The 17,676-nt window shown below is 35.3% G+C and overlaps 1 protein-coding gene across 2 annotated transcripts in view; it reads left to right on the top strand.

Moving 5' to 3' along the window:
- Positions 1-17,676, top strand: part of Syt7 (Synaptotagmin 7) — a 370,991-nt gene that overhangs the window by 224,079 nt on the left and 129,236 nt on the right. The window lies entirely within an intron of this gene.

Raw genomic sequence — 17,676 nt, 5'->3', positions numbered from 1 at the left:
TCTCATAATAATATATTTTTTACACCTTCATTCAGCTTATTTAGTTGTAAAAGAGACCGAAAAATAATATATTATGCGTCGTAACATTTCTGGGTAATGGGTGAAGGTGAAAGGGATTACCCTATACACAAGAACATCGCATAATGATATATTTTAACACCTTATCTTTACGAGAGTTTTTAAAGGGGGGTCTTAAAAAAGGGGAAGGCGCGAACGTGCCGATGGACCAGTAAACGGAGTCCCCTGACCAGTATGGCGAGCACGTACCCTGTGAGAGTGGGGTATCACCTCACACAAAAAAGAATGATAAAAAATGGATTGAAAGCTAAGCAAAACGACTTAATCGTTGATGGCTCGCTAGCGCCGCTGCGTATCAAACAACGTGTTGAAGAACCTTTTTTTTTGCCGGGCTATCCTCTCCTGAATTCACTCAAATTGGGGCTCCCGAAATAGTTTACGGAAAATAGATTCCTCTTTTCTGTTCTCTGAAATTGCCCTCCTCGTTATCAACGTTACAAGATGAACAGAAGTTTATAAAACGCTCCAGAAGTGTGTCTCTTTGGCGAATATTTTACCGAGAGATTGATCGCTATGCGTAATCGCTGATTGTATTAAAGTGATTAAGTAACTGATTACGCATTTAGCATTACCAAAGGTTGTACCTCGGGCTGGGTTCATATTCCTGTAATTATTGGTCAGATTTTTAAGGAGTGGTATGCCCACCGTATCAGAGAGTGACGTCATCACAGAAAGAAAATTGTAAATTTTTTGACGCGCGTTTAGTTAGAACTTGAACGTTAACTATCAATGACCGCGCCATTCGCGCTGCGTTATTTTCATTTAAAAGTCAATTGGTGTAGTATAGTCTGGAAAAATAAACAATTATATTAGGAAAATCGCGGGTTCTACTTCATTTCAAAAGTATTTTAAAAATAATTTGCCAGACTAATTTTGTGGTCTGCACCATAGAGATAGAAAATAAATAGAGGGAAGATTACCGCGTTAAGGCACCCCTGTTTTTGACCGGGAAAATTCATCCCTCCCCCCACGCATGTATGAAAGCGGAGATGGGCAGAATTTGCAACGCCATCTATCCTTCCTTTGTTTACCTCAAATGAGAGTTGATTTTCAAAAAGGCATAATGTATTTCATTTCACCGGGCGTCGATGGCGCCACGTAACCTGCCCATCTCATGGCTTCCTACATTGGCGAAAAAGGGGGTCGGCACTCGCGGTCAACTTCGCCAGATACAATAGGGCCTCTATTTCTTTTCTATCTCTATGGTCTGCACAATTGTTTCAGATTCAGAATCTATAATTATGTACTGCAGTGTGTCAGATAGTCTAAACACGGCTTATTTACACAAGTTAGAATTCCAAAGCGATATGGGTGGGGGGGACCGTTACGAACTGCCTGCCCGCGTTCGTAATCGATGAATTGTTGAAACTATTTTTAGATAGTTTTTAGTGTTTTGTGGAATAAGGAGTCGTGACTCGTGAATTAGCGGAGGTTTATTTTAGTTCCTGAAGATAATTGAAATAGCAGTTTAGAGGTAAATTATTACGCTACATCTTCATATTGTTTATTAAATAAACAAGTCTTTGAAAAATTAGGCTGAGGTATGTGGCTTAGGCTTAAATCATATATTTATTAATTAAGCTTTAGGAATAGAGGCCCGTTAGTAGCCCCACCTGCATTCTAATTTTAATTACTGATAGTTAAAATATGATTTTAAGTACGAAAATATTATTTTAAAACAGCAATTTTTGCTTTAGTTACATTTAAAATAATAATAATGATCAATAGTACTTTTTTCACAATCAAGGTGGCGCTTGGGAAGCTATAATTCCAATGGGGATAAAGCAGCCCGTAACGTTCCCCTTCTTTAGAACGTACGAAAGTACGCAGAGTTCTAACCTGTGTAAATAAGCCGTGGTCTAAACATTTACTGATTTCTGTTTGAGGAGTAATGCAAAGTTGACGTAACCGTGAAAAGGCGCCTCTAGGGAGAAAAATACAAAATTTTTCAAACAAATTATCACGCGCCGATCCTCGACACGACTGTGATAAAGTAGGATACACGAATTAGAAGAAAAAGTATTTGGACGATATTACGGCAAAATTAGAAAGCCCTTAGAACTGCAATCCACGCTTGATATATTTCTTCGTCGTGTACCCCGCGTTATCGTAGAAAATACAAACGTGTCATCCTGACTAATATAAGTTGTTTTGCGTGTGAACAAAGTTGAATAAACTAGCGACGAAACCGTTTTCGAAAGCTAGTTTTAACCGCGGTATTGAAACGTTTTTAGCCACACGTGTGACCGTGGCTTATGTGCCTTTTTAGCAAATCCTGATAAAGAATTATCCACAGCGGTAACCACGTATTTCTCGGCGAATAACGTTGGTGTAGTGGATACCACGAAGCTAACGGGTAATGAAAGCACGTCTGCGAGATTCATTTTTCACTCGCAAGAGGGCGTCGCAGTCGGTTCACGTAAGGAACATTAAGCTAATGAAAATATTCCCCGGGCACTCTTGGCCAAATCATCCTTTTCTCCGCGAAACGAAATGCGGTTTATGGTCGCGGTTAAATATCACAACCAGGAGGGAGAGGGTTGAACCATCAGGCTGACATGGTTCCCCGACTGACATTCCCCCTTCAAGTTATCTTCCGTGTACGTCCCCCTCTCTTCCAGAAATAAGAAAAACAGCAAACAGTCTTTGTCCCGTTTTCCAATTGTAGCGAGCACCTTTCTCCAAAAACTTTTGAATAAAAGATAAGATGTCTTTTCTTGATATTAAAGGTACTAATTTGATTACGTGCCTCGAAAGTATTCTCCGGGTTTTTTTCCACTTCGATAGTCAAAAACTTGGCGACTGCTACAAATATGGTGAGGTTTTTTCGGGTCTTTGAACTCGGTGGTCTCGCGAGAATAGAAATATTTCTAATAATCTGATGAACTTGACTGTTTTATTTTTCTCAACCGGAAAGTCTTTGTTTCAAAGCTTGTTGGTTTCGTCCAAGGCGCTACAATCGTTACTGATACTGGTTGTCTTGGTGGGCTAGCGGGGTGGTTGATCAAAAATTAGTAAATATGATTTTATTAAGCAGTGGTTGATCAAAAATTAGACCGATTAACCACGATCAAAATTTGATTATATTTTGATTAAATATTATTTTATTAAGCAATGGCAAAAGTAAATGAACCGAAGTTATCGAAATAGCGCTCAGAATCGGAGGGCGTTTTCCTTATGAAAATCGATTCAAATAAAAGCTAATTTCCATCCCCGTCTTTTGACGAGATAAATTGCACTTGGGAATTGTGGGTATAGCAATTTCTATGTATAAAAAATGGTTTCATAAAAACAAAAACTTTTTTTCGGCCTAGGAGCGCGCAAAATTTCAAATTCGAGGTAAAAATGTTACTTCATAAGGAAAACGCCTCCAACATGGGGAGTTTAGCAGTCTGATGACTTCGGTTCATTTACTTCTGGCACTGGTGGATCACATTTTAATAACATTTTATTTGATCTTATAATATTGATCATATTTTGATTATGGTTTGATGGTTACAATTTTTCATCAAAACTTTACCAAAATGTTATTCGTTCTTGGTCTAACCCACAAAAATCAGATTTTCATCAGTATAAGAAGGATATAACTTACCACAATTAAATATCTACTTTCTTTCAATTACGTTTATTAGCGTAATTTTGTTATCAAACTATGAAACCTTCACGTAGCTGAGACCAGAAGTCGATAATATATCTCTTATAAGAGAAGTGGGGGTGGAAAAGTGGTTAGCACTTTCGCCTCCCAGCAAGAGGAGTCAGGTTCGAATCCCAGCTTGTGGCACGGTCTTAAAACTCTGAACAACTCCTTCCACGTTGAGTTTGCAAGTTCTTCCCCCACTGGTTAAAGGAGTTTTCTCCTTTCCAAAAGGACTTCTAGACATGGTCGGTAAAAATGAGCGTAAGGCTCGCGTGGCTTGAAGGGCTTACACATTGTCACCAAACCACCCGAAATAAAGGCATTAAACCCAAGGGGCAGGTCACTTCCATTTTGGGTGCGTCTTAATCATAGTAAAATGATTAAATAAGGGTAATCGTGATTAAATCAGGGTAATCAAGATTAAAAAATCTAATCAAGATTAGAAAATCTAATCACGATTTAAACGAGATTTAATCATTCTAATCTTTATCTAATCTTTTTAATCAGGATTTAATCATTTAAACGAGATTTAATCATTCTAATCATGATCTAATCTTTTTAATCAGGATTTAATCATTTAAACGAGATTTAATCATTCTAATCATGATCTAATCTTTTTAATTAGATTTAATCATTTTAATTATATTTTATCATTTTAATTAGATTTAATCATTTTAATTATATTTTATCATTTTAATTATATTTTATCATTTTAATTATATTTAATCATTTTAATTAAATTTAATCATTTTAATTAAATTATATCATTTAAATTAGATTTAATCATTTTAATCACGATTTAATCAATATAATCGGTCGAATAGATAATTTATCATTAAAATCAAAACTAAAGTACGATTTAATCATACTAATCACGATATAATTTTTTTAATCAGGATTTAATAATTTTAAACAGATTTAATCATTTTAATCAGATTTAATCATTTTAATCAGATTTAATCATTTAATCATGATTAAATCAGATGTAAACATTCTAATCATGATTAAACATGATTTGATCAACTTAATCGTGATTAAATTTAATTTAATCAACTTAATCGTGATTAAATTCAATGTAATCAAAATAATCACGATTAAATCGGATTTAATCTTTTGAGGGGTGCGTCGTTAATCAAGGAAGTGACATGCCCCTCGATTAAACCAAACTATCGATAGTATTGGTCAATCATAAGCATTTAGTTTATGATTCGACTAAAATACCGGATAAAGCGTAACATACTGCCACTACTTAAAACTTATACAATCGATAGTTTGATATTTGGATATCCGCCCCTTCTCCACATGCACAAATGTTGCCATTTTTGGTTTGAGTCTATTTGATCGATTCCCAAATGATCGAACGGGTCCCATTTGATCGAATTTCCATTTGATCGAATTGCATTTGATCGAATGGCATTTGATCGAACGAAATTTGATCGAAAGCTACTGTAGGGTAAAACTACTAGTTTTTGGGAGTACATCGAAAAGGCAACGGTGCGCGCGTACATCAACCTAACCTAACCTAACCTAACGTAACCTAATCTAACCTGATCCTATTTATATATATCAAAACCAACGGGCCGTTATCGTCGATGTCGTAAAAAAATTCCATCATATAGTGTATAAAGTAAAAATCTTTTCATCTTTGTGGCTTAATACAGTTAAAGCAATTAATTATTCCATCATTATTCCTTCCGCACTTAAGCAATGAATTATTTCATCATTATTTCTTCTGCACTTCATATTGACATTCGGTAAAATAAAAACATACCAACTGGTACTATAAATACTTTTGAATTCGATCAAATAGTATTCGATCATTTGAAGGTTCGATCTTATGAAACAAATGACAAATGGGATTCGATCAAATGGAATTTCGATCAATTGCAACGTATAATGATCGACTGTCGATCACATATTTTTCGATCAAATGGACCAACACCCCATTTTTGACGGATAGAGATTTTTTTGTCATTTTTGAATTTTACAGACTAACCTTCCCGGGGGTATTAGCCTAGCTGATTATTATTATTATTCTTGGCTCTTTGCAAATTTCGTCAAAATATCAGAAATGGGTAAAAAATCGATTGAAACAGTAGTAGTTTTTTTAAGCCTTTTAAATATAGAATCGCGTGTTTTGGGAGGCGAGAAGCTTTGCCCGGGGCACGCTACGGAAGGGGAGGAGCTAACTGAAATTCAACCATAATTTCTCAAACGATTCTGTGGACCTTTAACCAAGGAACTCCTATGACTTGGGCCTATAAGGTGGTGCCTTGGGTATTAGCCTAGCTGATTATTATTATTATTATTATTATTAACGTTGCGATTCAAACGTCTAGAGCTTAAACTTTCTATTATGTATTACAACTTACAAAGGCAGTATGTCACAACACACTGAGTCACTGATACCATAACGTTATTTACCAAATTTACAATTTTTCGCATTTTATTATGATAAATGATAAATGTCGATTTTAAGTTAATTTTGTTAATAATTGATTTCAATTTAATATTTACCATTATCTACCATATTTTTAATACCATACTTACCACTTTTCGAATTTCATACCATAAAGATGTTTACCATAATTTACCACTTTTCGAATTTCATACCATAAAGATGTTTACCATAATTTACCACTTTTCGAATTTTAAACTTTAAATATATTTAGCATAATTTACCACTTTTCGAATTTTAAACTTTAAAGATATTTAGCATAATTTACCACTTTTCGAATTTTAAACTTTAAAGATATTTAGCATAATTTACCACTTTTCAAATTTTAAACTTTAAAGATATTTAGCATAATTTACCACTTTTCGAATTTTAAACTTTAAAGATATTTAGCATAATTTACCACTTTTCGAATTTTATGCCATAACGATATTTACCATATTTACCACACTGGGCATATATAACAATCAAAATTTTGAAACGTTGCTATGCAAAAAGTACGTAAGTTACTTACCTTAATAATACAAACCCAATAATACACATGTGCCCAAATCTTGACCTTCAAAATGGCGTTCTTTTCATTTAAAAAAATGTACTCCCCTAAATGTACAACTGGCGATTATTGATAGAAATATAACCACTGTTCTTCACAGAAAGTTCCTAGTACCAACGAAACTATAACGATAAAATGTATGATTTGTAATCGGAAAATTACAAAAGGAACTGGAAAATTACCCGCAAACCGGGGTTTTGAGGTGAAGCCAGCCACTCGAAAAGCGGGGGGTGGGGGTCAATGCAAAAGGAAACGGAAACGTACTTATCCAATTGATGACGTGACGCCTTTTGAAGTTGCCCCACTTCCGGTAATTGCTGAGCCACGAAATATGCGCTTCCGATTCTACCGGATAGTTGCGCGCTTTCCTCTTCGCGCGGATATGGACACACACTCCGAGACTCACGATTGTCCAATTAGCATCAGTCCACTTATGCCGGAACGTATAGCAAGAACGTATTCAGCTTACTGAGAACGTCCCGGTCGGTCGTTTCGCGGAAGTAAGATATACTAACTACACGACAGGCTGTAAATTGCAATTTAAATTGAAAAGGTTATGCCATGGACAAATTAATAGCTTTGCTTAGGGACGATTCTATTTCTCTGAAAAAATAACTGTTCCCCTCGCCACCTAGCGGCAAGTCGCGGAAATCGGAAATGATGATACAAACAAACCCTCGCGGTTAACGGCACGAATTTCGAATGTACGAATTCCGTACAAGAATTTTCCCCTTTTTATATTATAAATTAAATTTAAATTATGAAAAAGGAAATAATTAGAATAAAAGTTATAATATGATGTCGTCTTTTTCAAATTAAATGTAAGTAAAAAGGTTGTAGCATTTCTGTAAAATAAGGCTCGGCATTCGGATAAAAAAATTTCCATTTATTTATTTTATATCCGAAAATTATCCGAATATCCGAATAAAAACTTATTTGTTGCGTATTTAATCGTATAATAGTCGTAAATATTATCCATAAATAAACAGTTAATCGAATTTTTTATGATTAATTAAAATTTTGGTGGTTAATTTATCCGTTTCCCCGTGCTCTACTGTAAAACCGCGTAGTATAGCCGAAAGACGATAGATGGCGCTACATCCAATTTCCGTTTGTATAAAAATTGGGGGTCGAAATGCTCAAAATTCGAAACACTCGGAAGACATCGCGTTTGCTATAGAATATTACTGGAGATAATCGTCCCTAAGTAAAGCTATTAATTTGTCCATGGTTATGCCATCTGTCGTTGGAAACTTGTTTTGAAATATTTTTCTTGGCGCTATAAGTGATGGTCTACCAACACTTTCGATATTTATTTATAATTAATTATAATTAAATTTAGCTTATTAAAGGTAAAACCATAAATAAATTGAAATAAATTTAATAATTTTAAGGTTTATAATGCTATTATACTTGAGTACTTGTGACGTCATTTAGGGGATGAGGGGTTTTTGCAATTGTTTGAGTTACGTAAACAACCCCTTAAAGTTAGGAAACACTCATATGCAGAAATGTCAGAGAAATGTGAACTGCCAAGTGTGAAACAAATTTCCGTCGTAAAATATTCAGCGTTCATCATCAGCCAATAGGCAGTCCGCGTTGTGCCGCCATTTTTTTTCTCTAGTAATATTCTGTCGTTTGAAGTATAACTTTGAGATGGCGCTGCGGTAGAATTTCCTACGGTAGATAACGTTTACCTTTTGAGATGTGTGTTAAAAGGGTGTTGGTCCATTTGATCGAAAAATATGTGATCAACAGTCGATCATTATACGTTGCAATTGATCGAAATTCCATTTGATCGAATCCCATTTGTCATTTGTTTCATAAGATCGAACCTTCAAATGATCGAATACTATTTGATCGAATCCAAAAGTATTTATAGTACCAGTTGGTATGTTTTTATTTTACCGAATGTCAATATGAAGTGCAGAAGGAATAATGATGGAATAATTCATTGCTTTAACTGTATTAAGCCACAAAGATGAAGAGATTTTTACTTTATACACTATATGATGGAATTTTTTGGGAATCGATCAAATAGACTCAAACCGTTAAAAGACCACAACTCAAACAGAAATAATAAAAGAAATAATCGACTTTTACACAATTAAAAATACTTTATTATAATAAAGTATTTTTAATTGTGTAAAAGTCGATTATTTCTTTTATTATCTATATACAGAAGGAAAAATGCCAATTTCAATTTATTCAAACAGAAATGTTAAATAATTGTATTTTTCGTTACGATTACGTATTACACATTTTTAGGTGCATGTGTTTCAGGCATTTGGTTAGAATATCACACTAGAAGCGCTGGAAGGTAGATTCATACGTTCTCAGGAAGCTAAATTTGTTCCTGGTATTACCCAGTAGCGAATATCACAGCAGAGTTTGCGGGACCATTATGGCTCCCACGACGCCTAGGTTTACCATCTCGATATTTGACCCAAGAAGTTTAACGGCGAAAGAACCTCCTTCAAAGTTTAGCGGTCATATTTAAATCGAGCCGACATCTTCGAATAATGGATGAAGAGGGAGCTTGGGTAGTATTACGGAAAAGAAATGATTTATGCGACGCCTCTTATGGGAATAGAAAACTTCTCGACAACAAGTTGGAGAAAATGCAAAAAACAGTCCGGTGCTTAAAAGCCTAGGTTTTCTTCTGCCTGTCACCCTTTAAATTTACTTTCCTTCCAAACAAATACCCTGGTGGTAGGCCAATAGCAGAACACATTGGCCTACCACCAGGGTATTTGTTTGGAAGGAAAGGAAATTTAAAGGGTAACAGGCAAAAGAAAACCTAGGCCTTTAACCGGGTTGCCACACGTCAGGGAAATCAGGGAAAAGTCAGGGAATTTGAAAATGGGCCTAAAAAGTCAGGGAAATATCAGGGAATTTTAAAAATTGGTAAAAATTCAGGGAAAAGTCAGGGAATTCAATTTTATCTGGGCACTTTTTGAAGGAAATTTAACTCTAGATGTATGACTAATTCCACGATTATCATTTATTTCCTTGGATGTTTGGCTAATTTTTTCAATATTTCAATAACCTTTTTACTGAAATATAAGTCCATCTAAATTTATTAAATTCTGATAAAAGTAATATATAAAAGAAAAATTTTGGCCTTAATAAGTCAGGGAAAATCTCTTAAAATGGTCAGGGAAAACCGGGAATAGTCAGGGAATTTGAATCTGAAAATTTTGTGGCAACCCTGTTTAAGTCACCGCCTATAGTCGTTGAACCTTACAATTAAAGTTAAACCACATATGGACTAGAATGCAGTTAAAATTCGCGAAAAGGTAGAAGCGTCCATAGAAACAAGTTGGCAAGCCAAAATATACCTCTCCTCGGAAGAGTTTCTATTTTGCAGTGAAGCGTAACATGTTCTGTGGTAGAACGCTCACTTGTCGTGCAGAAGGACTCGGGTTCGAATCCCACCCGATACTAACGCAAATTGAAAAAATTTATACTACACCCAATGACAAAAAGAGGGCTCTTTTGGAAAAAGCTTTTCCATAATTTCAAGAAACTGCGTTCGCAGCCCAGACATACAGGCCCACAGACAGACAGACACGGTGATTGTAAGACCCCTCCTAGGGGACATAGTAAAAATGGGACAAAAAAGCTAAACCCTAACAAATTTAACGTAACGATAATACTCGGATCAATAGGTCTTCGAGGACAACATTAAAATGCGAAATGGTGTCAACCATGGACCAAGAATCTAAGGAGACTCACTGTTCAGGCTTTAAAAAGCACGCGTTAATTCCGGGAATAGGAAAATCACGGCAAATTTTAGTTCAATGTGGACACACTTGGCGTCGCTGAAGTCGATTTCCGACGTAGTTTCGTAGAGAAGCAGGAGCGTTTACGTTCAATTTTGACCATATGCGCCGTTGTTGTCGGCTAAATGATTAGGTTAAGTAAGTTTTAAACCTTTTATTTTAAAAATTGGTCCTTTTAAAGTTTAAGTAATGGTAATTAACCATTGTACTTAGAAAAACTAACCAGTAAGCGGCATATGGCTGAGGTTTTTTTAATGAAATACACTGGAATCCTTTTCATTTCTAAACATAAAATTTAATGTACTAAGCCTAATCTAACTTTCTCACTGTCGCCTAAGCCTCTCGTAGTGATAGTGGAACAGAATTCTTGAGGCGCTTCAAAGCGACTGACGTACCTAAGTAAGCCTTCCGATTTAGGCCACGCCTACCGTATCAAAATATCGGGAACCGTGAGTCCCCTTAGATTCTTGGTCCATGTGTCAACCAAAAAACTAAATTTACGAAATCTCTGCGCTCCCTTTACCAGAGTATAATTCTGGCGCCATCTATGAGGCACCGAACTGAAACGAGTCCCCATAGCTGTTACCCTTATTACGGAGAAAATACTCAACGCTAAGCCGAGAGCCTTTTGTGTGAAGGGTGTAAAAATGCGTTCAGTAAAATATATTTCCCTTAACGTATTTAAAGATACAAGCGAAAAAAGTTTGGGTAACCGCGTTATTGCTTAGAAAATGTGGTTGGTTTCCTTTTTTCCCCGAAAGGGGGCTTATTCTCGGCAAGAGATAAATGTGCGCCCCCTAGTAGACTTAAAGTAAACTACGAGGCATTCAAAAAGTGGTCGAAAATCACGCTGTTGCGATTGAATAAAGCGTGCGAGTTTCTGCTGGGATGGAGAATTCCGATCTGTTGCTATGGTTACGAGTCTATTTTTCAGCGCGCGTTTTCAAGGGATAATAGAGAGCTTAAGCCCGCTGCTAGAAACCTCGTATTAAGAACTTGAAGTCATTTAAGCTACATCTACACGTTTACTATCGGAGGCTTAACCTCATTTATCTTTGGCAATAGGGATGAACTAACAGTTGTAAATACTTTTTAACTTTAGAGAATCACCATGGCCTATGCTATAGACAAGGCCTGAGTAGTAGATTCGACTTACAGTCGCACCTAGCGGGAATTTCCGGCAAATTCGAAGGACCAGAAAATATTTCATTTTTTGAGCATGCACGGGCCTTGATTAATTACGCAGTTGGTTAGAGGCTTGGATTTAAAAAAAATATATATAATTTGGTGCCCTAATAGACCCTTCTATAAAATACTACTTATGTGGTTATTTACTTTTGTGTATAGAGAGGCAGAATGTTTGGCCCGATTTTTCATGAATCAGAGAGGCTCAAATAATTATTATCTGGCAAACCTGGCAACCAAGTTGTCTGAATAAATAGTGGAGTTTTGATCAAACTCCTACTCATTTAACGGTTGTAGTTTTATACAAACCATTATAAATAGTTAAATAACTATTATCTCATTGATTTTGTAAATAATTAAGTTATGGACTTACTATATTTTGAAATGTACTATCTTCACTTTGGCTACATTAGCTTTATTTTGAAAATCGACTTTATGGGTGACGCTACAGAAAATACCCATCAAATAGGACTGAGCATAAGCAGAATCTTTAAAACCAGGTCTATTGTTGAAATAACTGTTAACTATCACTATCAGCGCTATTAAAGGTAGGGATTTCAATAAAATCGTGTAAAAAATAATAGATTTACGCAAGGAAGAACTGCAGCTTAAAGCTATTGTGTTATGATGTCATACCGACGTCCCGCCTTATTTCAAACTCCATCAAGAGCGCCATCTTTTGAAAGAAATACGAAGCAATATTCATTCGTATTAATTAATAATAATAAATACATTATTTTATAAATACTTATATTTTTTAATATTAATTAATTCTACATTCCATTCATATTATTTTGTAGTTTTTTATTTTTATATATAATGTAATTCTATTAAGCTACTTGTAACGAAACTACTCGTTTATTTGAAATAAAAATACAACGAAATAAAATGTAATATTAGTTATTAATAATTAATATCATAAAAAGTACTCTCTTCAGATTTAACATCATCTTTATTGGATTTTCGAAAAGTATATTTAGAAGTAGTTTGAAGTTGGGAAAATTCTGTATTTTTGAAAATTAATTATTAATACTTTTGATTTCGGTCAATTATAGATAGCGGCATCTGAGACTTTGCACCAAATAAAATAAAAATATTTGGTAGAGCAGCGTAGAAAGGAAAACTGTGCCCGTTTCAAGTTCTCCCTTACAAATCGGTTTTTAAAATTTAAGTATTAAGTCTTACCTCTACCAACTTTAATTTTATTAACATCCGCTTCTACGATAATAAGAACGTGGTAACTATGATTTAAAATAATATGCAACTAAAGAATTATGATTTTACATTTTTCTGTATAAATTAACACGTCGATTTTTCTTTGTGAACTTGAGTGCGTGGTTCGCGATTTTATGAGATCATTGTTGCTGTGTTAATGATTTTATTTAAGAAATACCGCCGCTAAAGCATGGATTAAACACTAAAATATGTTCCACGAGCGAAAAAACGCAAAAATACTCTGTAACCTTGCCACCTAGCGGCGTGAGCCCGCAAACCAGAAATTGTTTTCTATCCAGGGGCAAACAAACGGGCGTGCAATGATACTTCGTTTATATACAGATCTTTATTTTAGGATTTGAAGGGAATTGAAGCTTCGCAGATTCAACCTTTTCACTACTTACTATTTGTAATTTTAAACGAAATTGAAGATTGATAAAAGAAGCGTGTTTTGATCCACGTGGTTATAATATTCAACTAAAAGAGCAGACGAAAATCACGAAGTTCCAAAATTATTTAAAAAAAATACGAGGTGGCGCTACAAAATCATATCCGGTGCCCCTAGGTGAGTTAAGCGCGGGGGGAGGAAACACGTTACGACCGAGCCAACGCGAACTCGGCATTGAAATCTTAGCTCGTGGTACATCCTTTAGGGTTTAATCCATGGCTAAAGCAACTCCATCTATCGACCAAAAAAATTATATTTTTCCCACTTTTTAGATCATTTAAAACTTCTACTTTCCAGCCTGTAGACGCCATCTGGTAAGACTCCCGATACATAAAAATCGACCTATAATAGCGTTATGCCATGAAATGATAGAGTGGTTAAGTTTAAACAACGACGTCGGGAGTCCCTCATTATAAACATTCTTTAAAATCGGTAAGGTGCGCTTTCAGTTCAAGTCAAGTACGTTTGAAATCGAATTTTCACAAATTGCACTCCTTTCGCTAAGCCAGGGTACACGAAGAATTAAAAATGGTAGTTTGAGCAATTTACGTATACAGGCGTTATGTATTGGTATGAGTGTTGTCGAAATACAATTATATGTTTCTTCGTGTGCCCGGGTGTACCGCGAATCTATCTCTTTGTGTACTCGTACCATAAGTAACATAATAACAATAAGTATGACACTTCCTATTGCTTTAATGCTAATTTTCTAACCGAACCTTTTATCGGCACTGATACTCTCTTCAAGCTGTGACTTGGACTCGCAACTTGCCGTTTTAGATGACTACTTTTTGATAAAAATATAAGCCTTATATCGGAGAGCACGTTCTGGAGTCGCGAGGGGCTTTGGCTTTGTTTTGAAGGCAACGTGCAAATCATGCGTGATAAATAGAGGTCGGGGATGGTTAATTTTTATTCAATAGATAAAGCTCTCAAAATAATTCGTAAAACGTTTTGATCAAGTAATTTATATTTCTGTATTATTCCATTAATTTTTTGATAAATTTGTATAATTAATCGAAAAAACGACGTTTTTTCGATAAAAAGCTCAAATTTTACGAATAATACATATTTTTTAATCATTTTCCGAAATATTAACCGGTAAATTTCTTTGTTTAAATTTTTTTCCCAAAAAAAATCAATTTAATCATGCATAATGATTAACCGTTACCGACCTCTAGTGATAAAAAACATGAGCTCGTGGCGCCGAGAAAAACTTTTTTAATTTTTATCATTTTAGCCGAATATTTTTGCGCGTGAAAATACGCCGCCAAGTTAGGGTATAAAAGCAGGTAAATAAGCCTGTTATACCTCATAATGTAAAGGTACTGTCACGCGCAAAAACGTAATTTTGAAATCAGGCAATTCCGCCTATCTATCGGTAACCAGATATTTCGGCCTAGCGGAAGTCTCGCATATTTTAGACACTAGAGGGCTCTGTGCTGAGAAAACATCTTGATTACGTAATAACTATGAAAATCAGTTTGGTTGTAAATCTCGATATTTTTATACTTATTGATATTATGTTACTTTTGCTCGTACGTATTTCGGCAAATGCATCTTCATTGTACAAGGCCTACGAGTAATTCAATTCAAACAAAAATTTACGCTTTTAACATGTACCCTACTAAATAAATAATGATGGATGATAAAATTAGCGAATAAGTAGATTAGTTCATTATAAAAAGGGATAAAAAACTAAACACTAAAGAAATTTGAAGAAAATTAAAAACTTACAAATAGCTCGTACCGATAGGTCTTCGGGCAAACAAAAAGACGCGAAATTCGGACCAAATAGATCTTCGAGTGAAAAACTTAATTAAAGCAACTGTCGGCTCTATCATTGCCACCTGTATTATGATAGGGCCCTTGTTATTAAAGATGGCAATGAATCTATCCGATTCTTCGAAAAACGACTTCACTGGAGAGCGTGGTGCCATCTATTCAAAATAGAGAAACAATATCGTCGTCCGAGAACCATTTCTAATTATTATGATTAGACAAATTATACTCTACTTAGGGGACTTTAACCTAAATTATATATCCAATGTAAAAATATTGTTTATAATTTCTGTAATTTATGTTATTGAGCAATCTACAAACGATCCAATCAAAGCGAGGGATACTTTTATGTCCCGCTTTTTCGGTCAAAATTTTGCTTAAGCGTCTTGTTTAGATTTCGGCGCTAGCGACATCTGTTGAAAAAAGAGCTAATTCACGTTGAGCCGACACTTGCTTTAAATTAAATAAAATAGGTAATAAGTTGTCATAACTCTGTCTCGATATTTTGAGTTGGAAATTTATAATTATCAGTATTTGTATTTAAACACTAGTATAAATATATAACGACATGTAGAGGACGGTTAATCATTATCCATGTTTAAATTGATTTTTTTCGGGGGGAAAATGTAAACCAAGTAATTTACCAGTTAATATTTCGGAAAATGATTAAAAAACATGTACTATACGTAAAATTTGAGCTTTTTATCGAAAAAAACGTCGTTTTTCCGATTAATTTTTCAAATTTATCAAAAAATTAATCGGATAATACAGAAATATAAATTACTTGATCAAAACGTTTTACGAATAATTTCGAGAGCTTTATCTATTGAACAAAAGTGAACCATCCCCGACCTCGTAAGTTCGACAGAAATATGGCGTCGCATTGAAGTTATTAAATATAATAATAATAATAATCAGCTAGGCTAATACCCAAGGCACCACCTTAGGCCTAAGTCATCAAGCGACTTTTGAAGCTTTTAATTCAGGTGGCCGGGTTACAATGCGCAGGAGGGTGGTGGCAAGCCCTGCATGCCACGCGAGCCAACAGCTCCCTACACTAACTTTTACCGTTAATCTCAACAAGTTTTTGCCAGATTCCAGGCGCTAGATTATCGTATAGAGTTTGGATTGGGATCGTACGGCTGAAAACAAGCCAATTAAGCCTAAAAGTTATTTAAAGATAATAAGAAACAGTTTGTTAAACCTTTTATGTCGTATACTTTAGCTCACCTTTAAGTACGAAAAAACACGTGACAAAATATTTTGGAAATATTTGCGATTTGTGGCGACAATAATAACCCCCCCAAACAAACCGCAAGAGCGTGTTTGGAAGGGGGAGTCAGGAATCTGGGAGATAGTTGTCACCGCAATATTTAGAAACATATTAAGGTTTTCGCCCTAAATATAACAGTTTTACACGGATCGTACGATTAAGCCTTCGGATCGTATATCGTAATGAGGGTTCAATTATCGTAGAAATACGATGTGGATCGTACATCTGGCAAACTATGAATATTCGAAAAAGTAAAACGTTAAAGGGGAACGGTCAAGCTTTAACCATTTAGATGGCCCTATAGCCCATTAAAAACTAAAATCTATGGCGAAAACCGCATCAAAAAATATTGAGTGGTTAATTTTTAATAAAATAAAGAAATTTCGGGAAATCGAAAAGCGCGCGTCCGCCGCGACACCTGGTGAGAAGTCGGCGAGACGGAAAAACAACGTAAAAGCGCGCGCTGCTGAAGACGCGAAAAATTTGTTTCGCACGCGCGGCGCGTTCCAGTCATAAGAGACCTAAGCCTAAATTGCGTGATTTCAAAAGTTAGGATAGTTCGCAAATCGCTGGCGGCAGTCCCTAAGATGGCGGCGAAAATTCAAACCCAAACACCTGGTGTTATTTTTCGTTTCAACTTTTTGGGCCAAAAGCTATTTTTTCAAGACAAAAAAATGTACGTGTTAGTATATTGAACGTCTGGTTAATCTTTTGATACGGAAATAAGGCCATATTTGGAAAAGCTTGGCCGTTCCCCTTTAAGGTTTTCGCCCTAAATATAACAGTTCACACGGATCGTATTGAGGGTTCAATTATCGTAGAAATACGATGTGGATCGTACATCTGGCAAACTATGAATATTCGACGTCAAAGTACAAACGAAAAAGTAAAACGTTAATATTGAAACTTCTGGAGTGCTCTGCTTAAGCTCTTTGATATCTCCTTATGAAAACGTGCATTCGGTTTTGGAAACAGAAAATTTAGTATAAATCGGAGACTTCACAATGAATTTGGAATAATCCAAATAACTTTCGATACTGTTAAATTCGGTGAAAATGGGAATCATGCCAAAATAGAACACGGCCTCAATCTTCGAGACGCTTATGGCAGCCATTTTTACAAACGCAGACATATTTCGCATTGCAGTAACAGTATATTTATCTCCGCAAATACCCGGCAATAATTTAAAGCCCAACTCTAACACCCCATTCCGAAAAATATCTTGGAAAGTGTCTAGACAAGACGACTTTGCAGTTGCGAATAAA

The sequence above is a fragment of the Leiobunum rupestre genome, chromosome 2 (assembly GCF_980474605.1).
Source record: "Leiobunum rupestre chromosome 2, qqLeiRupe1.1.hap1, whole genome shotgun sequence".
In the NCBI taxonomy this organism is placed as follows: domain Eukaryota; kingdom Metazoa; phylum Arthropoda; class Arachnida; order Opiliones; family Sclerosomatidae; genus Leiobunum; species Leiobunum rupestre.
Note: the sequence above shows the minus strand (reverse complement) of the source record. Positions and strands in the feature narration are given on the sequence as shown.